The 10,086-nt window shown below is 47.6% G+C and overlaps 1 protein-coding gene across 2 annotated transcripts in view; it reads right to left on the bottom strand.

Moving 5' to 3' along the window:
• The window catches only part of OSGEPL1 (O-sialoglycoprotein endopeptidase like 1), a 50,782-nt gene extending 41,850 nt beyond the window's left edge, over nucleotides 1-8,932 (bottom strand). The window contains exon 1 of one of the 2 annotated variants that reach the window (XM_040357149.1): nucleotides 8,790-8,932. The gene's annotated coding sequence lies outside the window, so the exon portion shown is untranslated. Of the gene's footprint in view, nucleotides 1-8,711 lie in introns of both variants that reach the window. The other variant, XM_040357150.1, reaches the window with a different exon arrangement.
• Between the last annotated feature and the right edge of the window lie 1,154 nt (nucleotides 8,933-10,086).

The raw sequence follows: 10,086 nt of genomic DNA on the forward strand, positions 1-10,086 counted from the left end.
GAAGGAAGGGCAGTATTAAGAAAGGAGGGTGCATCTTCTCTTGACGGAAGGGCAGTACTCAGAAAAGAGGGGGCTTCTTCTCTAGAAGGAAGGGCAGTATTAAGAAAGGCGGTGGCTTCTTCTCTAGAAGGAAGTGCAATATTTAGAAAGATGGGGGCTTCTTCTCTAGAAGGGCAGTATTAAGAAAAGTGGGGGCTTCTTCTCTAGAAGGGAGGGCAGTATTAAGAAAGGCGGGAGCTTTTTTCTCTAGAAGGAAGGGAAGTATTCAGAAAGATGGGGGCTTCTTCTCTAGAAGGGCAGTATTAAGAAAGGAGGGGGCTTCTTCTCTAGAAAGAAGGGCAGTACTCAGAAAGGAGGGGGGCTTCTTCTCTAGAAGGAAGGGCAATATTTAGAAAGGTGGGGGCTTCTTCTCTAAAAGGAAGGGCAGTATTCAGAATGGAGGAGGCTTCTTCTCTAGAAGGAAGGGCAGTATTAAGAAAGGTGGGGGCTTATTCTCTTGACGGAAGGGCAGTACTCAGAAAAGAGGGGGCTTCTTCTCTAGAAGGAAGGGCAGTATTAAGAAAGGCGGTGGCTTCTTCTCTAGAAGGAAGTGCAATATTTAGAAAGATGGGGGCTTCTTCTCTAGAAGGGCAGTATTAAGAAAAGTGGGGGCTTCTTCTCTAGAAGGGAGGGCAGTATTAAGAAAGGCGGGAGCTTTTTTCTCTAGAAGGAAGGGCAGTATTCAGAAAGGCGGAGGCTTCTTCTCTAGAAGGGAGGGCAGTATTCAGAAAGGAGGGGGCTTCTTCTCTAGAAGGAAGGGCAGTATTCAGAAAGGAGGGGGGCTTCTTCTCTAGAAGGGAGGGCAGTATTCAGAAAGGCGGGGGCTTCTTCTCTAGAAGAGTGATCAGTATTCAGAAAGGCGGGGGCTTCTTCTCTAGAAGGAAGGGCAGTATTCAGAAAGGCGGGGGCTTCTTCTCTAGAAGGAAGGGCAGTATTTGGAAAGGCGGGGGCTTCTTCTCTAGAAGGAAGGGCAGTATTAAGAAAGGCGGGGGCTTCTTCTCTAGAAGGAAAGGCAGTATTAAGAAAGGCGGGGGCTTCTTCTCTAGAAGCAAGGGCAGTACTCAGAAAGGAGGGGGCTTCTTCTCTAGAAGGAAGGGCAGTATTAAGAAAGGAGGGTGCATCTTCTCTTGACGGAAGGGCAGTACTCAGAAAAGAGGGGGCTTCTTCTCTAGAAGGAAGGGCAGTGGCTTCTTCTCTAGAAGGAAGTGCAATATTTAGAAAGATGGGGGCTTCTTCTCTAGAAGGGCAGTATTAAGAAAAGTGGGGGCTTCTTCTCTAGAAGGGAGGGCAGTATTAAGAAAGGCGGGAGCTTTTTTCTCTAGAAGGAAGGGAAGTATTCAGAAAGATGGGGGCTTCTTCTCTAGAAGGGCAGTATTAAGAAAGGAGGGGGCTTCTTCTCTAGAAAGAAGGGCAGTACTCAGAAAGGAGGGGGGCTTCTTCTCTAGAAGGAAGGGCAATATTTAGAAAGGTGGGGGCTTCTTCTCTAAAAGGAAGGGCAGTATTCAGAATGGAGGAGGCTTCTTCTCTAGAAGGAAGGGCAGTATTAAGAAAGGTGGGGGCTTCTTCTCTTGACGGAAGGGCAGTACTCAGAAAAGAGGGGGCTTCTTCTCTAGAAGGAAGGGCAGTATTAAGAAAGGCGGTGGCTTCTTCTCTAGAAGGAAGTGCAATATTTAGAAAGATGGGGGCTTCTTCTCTAGAAGGGCAGTATTAAGAAAAGTGGGGGCTTCTTCTCTAGAAGGGAGGGCAGTATTAAGAAAGGCGGGAGCTTTTTTCTCTAGAAGGAAGGGCAGTATTCAGAAAGGCGGAGGCTTCTTCTCTAGAAGGGAGGGCAGTATTCAGAAAGGAGGGGGCTTCTTCTCTAGAAGGAAGGGCAGTATTCAGAAAGGAGGGGGGCTTCTTCTCTAGAAGGGAGGGCAGTATTCAGAAAGGCGGGGGCTTCTTCTCTAGAAGAGTGATCAGTATTCAGAAAGGCGGGGGCTTCTTCTCTAGAAGGAAGGGCAGTATTCAGAAAGGCGGGGGCTTCTTCTCTAGAAGGAAGGGCAGTATTTGGAAAGGCGGGGGCTTCTTCTCTAGAAGGAAGGGCAGTATTAAGAAAGGCGGGGGCTTCTTCTCTAGAAGGAAAGGCAGTATTAAGAAAGGCGGGGGCTTCTTCTCTAGAAGCAAGGGCAGTATTAAGAAAGGAGGGTGCATCTTCTCTTGACGGAAGGGCAGTACTCAGAAAAGAGGGGGCTTCTTCTCTAGAAGGAAGGGCAGTATTAAGAAAGGCGGTGGCTTCTTCTCTAGAAGGAAGTGCAATATTTAGAAAGATGGGGGCTTCTTCTCTAGAAGGGCAGTATTAAGAAAAGTGGGGGCTTCTTCTCTAGAAGGGAGGGCAGTATTAAGAAAGGCGGGAGCTTTTTTCTCTAGAAGGAAGGGCAGTATTCAGAAAGGCGGAGGCTTCTTCTCTAGAAGGAAGGGCAGTATTTGGAAAGGCGGGGGCTTCTTCTCTAGAAGGAAGGGCAGTATTTGGAAAGGCGGGGGCTTCTTCTCTAGAAGGAAGGGCAGTATTTGGAAAGGCGGGGGCTTCTTCTCTAGAAGGAAGGGCAGTATTTGGAAAGGCGGGGGCTTCTTCTCTAGAAGGAAGGGCAGTATTTAGAAAGGAGGGGGCTTCATCTCTAGAAGGAAGGGCAGTATTAAGAAAGGCGGGGGCTTCTTCTCTAGAAGGAAAGGCAGTATTAAGAAAGGCGGGGGCTTCTTCTCTAGAAGCAAGGGCAGTACTCAGAAAGGAGGGGGCTTCTTCTCTAGAAGGAAGGGCAGTATTAAGAAAGGAGGGTGCATCTTCTCTTGACGGAAGGGCAGTACTCAGAAAAGAGGGGGCTTCTTCTCTAGAAGGAAGGGCAGTATTAAGAAAGGCGGTGGCTTCTTCTCTAGAAGGAAGTGCAATATTTAGAAAGATGGGGGCTTCTTCTCTAGAAGGGCAGTATTAAGAAAAGTGGGGGCTTCTTCTCTAGAAGGGAGGGCAGTATTAAGAAAGGCGGGAGCTTTTTTCTCTAGAAGGAAGGGAAGTATTCAGAAAGATGGGGGCTTCTTCTCTAGAAGGGCAGTATTAAGAAAGGAGGGGGCTTCTTCTCTAGAAAGAAGGGCAGTACTCAGAAAGGAGGGGGGCTTCTTCTCTAGAAGGAAGGGCAATATTTAGAAAGGTGGGGGCTTCTTCTCTAAAAGGAAGGGCAGTATTCAGAATGGAGGAGGCTTCTTCTCTAGAAGGAAGGGCAGTATTAAGAAAGGTGGGGGCTTCTTCTCTTGACGGAAGGGCAGTACTCAGAAAAGAGGGGGCTTCTTCTCTAGAAGGAAGGGCAGTATTAAGAAAGGCGGTGGCTTCTTCTCTAGAAGGAAGTGCAATATTTAGAAAGATGGGGGCTTCTTCTCTAGAAGGGCAGTATTAAGAAAAGTGGGGGCTTCTTCTCTAGAAGGGAGGGCAGTATTAAGAAAGGCGGGAGCTTTTTTCTCTAGAAGGAAGGGCAGTATTCAGAAAGGCGGAGGCTTCTTCTCTAGAAGGGAGGGCAGTATTCAGAAAGGAGGGGGCTTCTTCTCTAGAAGGAAGGGCAGTATTCAGAAAGGAGGGGGGCTTCTTCTCTAGAAGGGAGGGCAGTATTCAGAAAGGCGGGGGCTTCTTCTCTAGAAGAGTGATCAGTATTCAGAAAGGCGGGGGCTTCTTCTCTAGAAGGAAGGGCAGTATTCAGAAAGGCGGGGGCTTCTTCTCTAGAAGGAAGGGCAGTATTTGGAAAGGCGGGGGCTTCTTCTCTAGAAGGAAGGGCAGTATTAAGAAAGGCGGGGGCTTCTTCTCTAGAAGGAAAGGCAGTATTAAGAAAGGCGGGGGCTTCTTCTCTAGAAGCAAGGGCAGTACTCAGAAAGGAGGGGGCTTCTTCTCTAGAAGGAAGGGCAGTATTAAGAAAGGAGGGTGCATCTTCTCTTGACGGAAGGGCAGTACTCAGAAAAGAGGGGGCTTCTTCTCTAGAAGGAAGGGCAGTGGCTTCTTCTCTAGAAGGAAGTGCAATATTTAGAAAGATGGGGGCTTCTTCTCTAGAAGGGCAGTATTAAGAAAAGTGGGGGCTTCTTCTCTAGAAGGGAGGGCAGTATTAAGAAAGGCGGGAGCTTTTTTCTCTAGAAGGAAGGGAAGTATTCAGAAAGATGGGGGCTTCTTCTCTAGAAGGGCAGTATTAAGAAAGGAGGGGGCTTCTTCTCTAGAAAGAAGGGCAGTACTCAGAAAGGAGGGGGGCTTCTTCTCTAGAAGGAAGGGCAATATTTAGAAAGGTGGGGGCTTCTTCTCTAAAAGGAAGGGCAGTATTCAGAATGGAGGAGGCTTCTTCTCTAGAAGGAAGGGCAGTATTAAGAAAGGTGGGGGCTTCTTCTCTTGACGGAAGGGCAGTATTAAGAAAGGCGGGGGCTTCTTCTCTAGAAGGAAGGGCAGTATTAAGAAAGGCGGTGGCTTCTTCTCTAGAAGGAAGTGCAATATTTAGAAAGATGGGGGCTTCTTCTCTAGAAGGGCAGTATTAAGAAAAGTGGGGGCTTCTTCTCTAGAAGGGAGGGCAGTATTAAGAAAGGCGGGGGCTTCTTCTCTAGAAGGAAGGGCAGTATTCAGAAAGGCGGAGGCTTCTTCTCTAGAAGGGAGGGCAGTATTCAGAAAGGAGGGGGCTTCTTCTCTAGAAGGAAGGGCAGTATTCAGAAAGGAGGGGGGCTTCTTCTCTAGAAGGGAGGGCAGTATTCAGAAAGGCGGGGGCTTCTTCTCTAGAAGAGTGATCAGTATTCAGAAAGGCGGGGGCTTCTTCTCTAGAAGGAAGGGCAGTATTCAGAAAGGCGGGGGCTTCTTCTCTAGAAGGAAGGGCAGTATTTGGAAAGGCGGGGGCTTCTTCTCTAGAAGGAAGGGCAGTATTAAGAAAGGCGGGGGCTTCTTCTCTAGAAGGAAAGGCAGTATTAAGAAAGGCGGGGGCTTCTTCTCTAGAAGCAAGGGCAGTATTAAGAAAGGAGGGTGCATCTTCTCTTGACGGAAGGGCAGTACTCAGAAAAGAGGGGGCTTCTTCTCTAGAAGGAAGGGCAGTATTAAGAAAGGCGGTGGCTTCTTCTCTAGAAGGAAGTGCAATATTTAGAAAGATGGGGGCTTCTTCTCTAGAAGGGCAGTATTAAGAAAAGTGGGGGCTTCTTCTCTAGAAGGGAGGGCAGTATTAAGAAAGGCGGGAGCTTTTTTCTCTAGAAGGAAGGGCAGTATTCAGAAAGGCGGAGGCTTCTTCTCTAGAAGGAAGGGCAGTATTTGGAAAGGCGGGGGCTTCTTCTCTAGAAGGAAGGGCAGTATTTGGAAAGGCGGGGGCTTCTTCTCTAGAAGGAAGGGCAGTATTTGGAAAGGCGGGGGCTTCTTCTCTAGAAGGAAGGGCAGTATTTGGAAAGGCGGGGGCTTCTTCTCTAGAAGGAAGGGCAGTATTTAGAAAGGAGGGGGCTTTTTCTCTAGAAGGAAGGGCAGTATTCAGAAAGGAGGGGGCTTCTTCTCCAAAAGGAAGGGCAGTATTCAGAAAGGAGGGGGCTTCTTGTCTAGAAGGAAGGGCAGTATTAAGAAAGGCAGGGGCTTCTTGTCTAGAAGGAAGGGCAGTATTAAGAAAGGCGGGGGCTTCTTGTCTAGAAGGAAGGGCAGTATTAAGAAAGGCGGGGGCTTCTTCTCTAGAAGCAAGGGCAGTATTAAGAAAGGCGGGGGCTTCTTGTCTAGAAGGAAGGGCAGTATTAAGAAAGGCGGGGGCTTCTTCTCTAGAAGGAAGGGCAGTATTAAGAAAGATGGGGGCTTCTTCTCTAGAAGGGGGGGCGGTACTCATAAAGATGGGGGCTTCTTCTCTAGAAGGGCAGTATTCAGAAAGGCAGGCATTATTCAGAAAGGTGTGGGCTTCTTCTCTAAAAGGAAGGGCAGTATTCAGAATGGAGGAGGCTTCTTCTCTAGAAGGAAGGGCAGTATTAAGAAAGGTGGGGGCTTCTTCTCTAGAAGGAAGGGCAGTACTCAGAAAGGAGGGGGCTTCATCTCTAGAAGGAAGGGCAGTATTAAGAAAGGCGGGGGCTTCTTCTCTAGAAGGAAAGGCAGTATTAAGAAAGGCGGGGGCTTCTTCTCTAGAAGCAAGGGCAGTACTCAGAAAGGAGGGGGCTTCTTCTTTAGAAGGAAGGGCAGTATTAAGAAAGGAGGGTGCATCTTCTCTTGACGGAAGGGCAGTACTCAGAAAAGAGGGGGCTTCTTCTCTAGAAGGAAGGGCAGTATTAAGAAAGGCGGTGGCTTCTTCTCTAGAAGGAAGTGCAATATTTAGAAAGATGGGGGCTTCTTCTCTAGAAGGGCAGTATTAAGAAAAGTGGGGGCTTCTTCTCTAGAAGGGAGGGCAGTATTAAGAAAGGCGGGAGCTTTTTTCTCTAGAAGGAAGGGAAGTATTCAGAAAGATGGGGGCTTCTTCTCTAGAAGGGCAGTATTAAGAAAGGAGGGGGCTTCTTCTCTAGAAAGAAGGGCAGTACTCAGAAAGGAGGGGGGCTTCTTCTCTAGAAGGAAGGGCAATATTTAGAAAGGTGGGGGCTTCTTCTCTAGAAGGAAGGGCAATATTTAGAAAGATGGGGGCTTCTTCTCTAGAAGGAAGGGCAGTATTAAGTAAGGCGGGGCTTCATCTCTAGAAGGAAGGGCAGTATTCAGAAAGATGGGGGCTTCTTCTCTAGAAGGGGGGGCGGTACTCATAAAGATGGGGGCTTCTTCTCTAGAAGGGCAGTATTCAGAAAGGCAGGCATTATTCAGAAAGGTGTGGGCTTCTTCTCTAAAAGGAAGGGCAGTATTCAGAATGGAGGAGGCTTCTTCTCTAGAAGGAAGGGCAGTATTAGGAAATGTGGGGGTTTCTTCTCTAGAAGGGCAGTATTAAGAAAGGTGGGGGTTTCTTCTCTAGAAGAGAGTGCAGTATTAAGAAAGGTGGGAGCTTGTTCTCTAGACGGCTTCACGGTGGCTCTGAAAATCCAACAGGACGTCATATGACGTCCTGGATTCCTCCGGCCACTGGGGGGCGCGCGAGCGAGCAGGTGTGCGCCCGGCGCGTCCCCGAGATGCCGATGCGCGTGCCTGGCAGTCGCGATGTCCGCCAGGTACCCGCGATCGGTAATGACAGAGCAGGGACGTGGATCTGTGTGTGTAAACACAGAGCTCCATGTTCTGTCAGGGGGAGAGGAGACCGATCTGTGTCTCTTGTACATAGGGACACAGCATCGGTCACCTCCCCCAGTCACCCCCCTCCCCCACAGTTGGAACACTATACAGGTACACATTTAACCCCTTCCTCACCCCCTAGTGTTAACCCCTTCAATGCCAGTCACATTTATACAGTAATTAGTGCATATTTATAGCACTGATCGCTGTATAAATGTGAATGGCGCCAAAAATGTGTCAAAAGTGTCCGATGTGTCCGCCATAATGTCGCAGTCCCAATAAAAAAAAAATCGCAGATCGCCGCCATTACTAGTAAAAAAAAATAATAATAATAATAATAATAATATTAATAATTACTCTGTCCCATATTTTGTAAGCGCTTATTGCGTTTTTTTTTTTTTTTTACCAAAAATATGTGGAAGAATACGTATCGACCTAAACTGAGAAAATTTTTTTTTTTTTTTAAATTGGGCTATTTATTATAGCAACAAGTAAAAAAAAATTGAATTTGTTTTCAAAATTGTTGCTTTTTTTGTTTATAGTGCAAAAAATAAAAACCGCAGAGGAGCCACGTCGCATTACCGCGCAATTGTCAGTAAAAGCGACGCAGTGCCGGAAGCTGAAATTTCACCAGGGCAGGAGGGGGGTATATGTGCCCAGTAAGCAAGTGGTTAAGAAAGGTGGGGGCTTCTTCTCTAGAAGGGCAGTATTCAGAAAGGTGGGGGCTTCTTCTCTAGAAGGGAGGGCAGTATTCAGAAAGGTGGGGGCTTCTTCTCTAGAAGGGAGGGCAGTATTCAGAAAGGTGGGGGCTTCTTCTCTAGAAGGGAGGGCAGTATTCAGAAAGGTGGGGGCTTCTTCTCTAGAAGGGCAGTATAGAGAAAGATGGGGGCTTCTTCTCTAGAAGGGCAGTATAGAGAAAGGTGGGGGCTTCTTCTCTAGAAGGGAGGGCAGTATTCAGAAAGGTGGGGGCTTCTTCTCTAGAAGGGAGGGCAGTATTCAGAAAGGTGGGGGCTTCTTCTCTAGAAGGGCAGTATAGAGAAAGATGGGGGCTTCTTCTCTAGAAGGGCAGTATAGAGAAAGGTGGGGGCTTCTTCTCTAGAAGGGCAGTATAGAGAAAGATGGGGGCTTCTTCTCTAGAAGGGCAGTATAGAGAAAGATGGGGGCTTCTTCTCTAGAAGGGCAGTATAGAGAAAGGTGGGGGCTTCTTCTCTAGGATTTTTCACTGACTGCAATAGAATAGAGAATAAACCGAGCTGTATTTATTACACAGTGACATCACATGCCCTCCCCTCCATACACACACTCAGTTGTCTGCACCCACCCTTTCACTGAGGAACCTTCTACTCCATTTGCTCAATAAGCCGTCAATCAAATATTCTACCTCTGTAATAGGCTGTGTTTCTCCCTCCAGCTATTTTAGCTCACTCCTGTTATTTCCCAAGTCATATCACTACTCCTACACAAGTGCGACAGCAGTAACAAGCTTCATTACCATGTAACCGAGCAGATATCCATTGTGTGGTACATGAAACTAAGTGAAATGTGTGACATCGTATGTGACCGTGCCCACCTATCACCGCCACTCCGAGTCAAAGCCGTACAGGAAAAGAGCTTCGGGCGCATGCGCCTCGACGTGTCACTAAGCGAGCGGAGTTAACGCAGTCGCACAGATACCATAGGACGTGGAATGCTTTGTGCAGAGCGCCCCCTTGTGACTGCTCTGTTCGGATCTGGTCTAATCACAGGACGCCTACATTATAATTCTCATGTGCACGCCGGTGTTCTGTCGATAAGTGCCCGTGTTTCGTCAGCTATGGCGACCTGTCAGAATTGGTAACGTAACTGACGTTCCGTCGCCGCCATCTTGCTACACCCCGAACTCCTCCACAATAATGATACACAGAGAAGGGGGAAAACGGGCATCTTGTTACACCCACCTGAGTTTTGCATTTGACAGTTATTTTTAACATAAAATGGAGCTTATATGCTTAAATACAGTATTTAGAAATCCGACGGACTGTTTACGTGTTGAATTTTAAAATCAGAGGTGTTCTGTCACATTGGCAAACCTGTGAGGTCAGCATGTTTGTCGCTGCTTTTAAAATGTAACATCTACTCTAAACAGTCCTTCGGATTTCCAAATACCGTATTTAAGCATATAAGCTCCGTTTCCTGTTAAAAATAACTATAAAGTACAAAACTCTGGTGGGTGTAACAAGATGTCCGCTTGCCCCCTTCTCGGTGTATCATTACTATGGAGGAGTGTGGGGTGTAGCAAGATGGTGGCGATGGAACGTCACATCCGTTTCCAATTCTGACAGGTTGCCATAGCTGACGGAAAACACCCGGTATCGAATAGCGCCTGGGACGAACGGTGCATGCGCCGTACGTAACAGCTAGGGTGACCACGTGTCCCGAATTGCCCGGGACAGTCCGGCATTCTGCAGGTCTGTCCCGGAATCTTCACTCTGGGACAATACAGTGTCCCGGAATGAAACTGACACAGGTCCCGGCATGAACCCCTCAGAGCTTAAAGCGGAGTTCCGGCCACAATTTTAAAAATAAAAACTTTTTAAATATGAATACCCCTGTAATACACAAGCTTAATGTATTCTACTACAGTTAGTCTGTAAACTAAGGTCCGTTTTGTTAGGTTGTTACAGCATTTAGACACTTTATAAAACAGAAATTGACTGGGGCCATCTTAAGTGTGGGCATCATGAAGCCAGACTGTATGACTTCCTGGATTTCAGCCTCGCACATGCTCAGTGTTGTACAAGCAGTGTAATGGTTTCAGATCAGGTTTCAATAGCAACGGGAGTGTCAGAGGAAGTTACCGCCCCTTATCTATGCAAACCTCCCCTCCC

Source organism: Rana temporaria, chromosome 6, assembly GCF_905171775.1.
Source record: "Rana temporaria chromosome 6, aRanTem1.1, whole genome shotgun sequence".
In the NCBI taxonomy this organism is placed as follows: domain Eukaryota; kingdom Metazoa; phylum Chordata; class Amphibia; order Anura; family Ranidae; genus Rana; species Rana temporaria.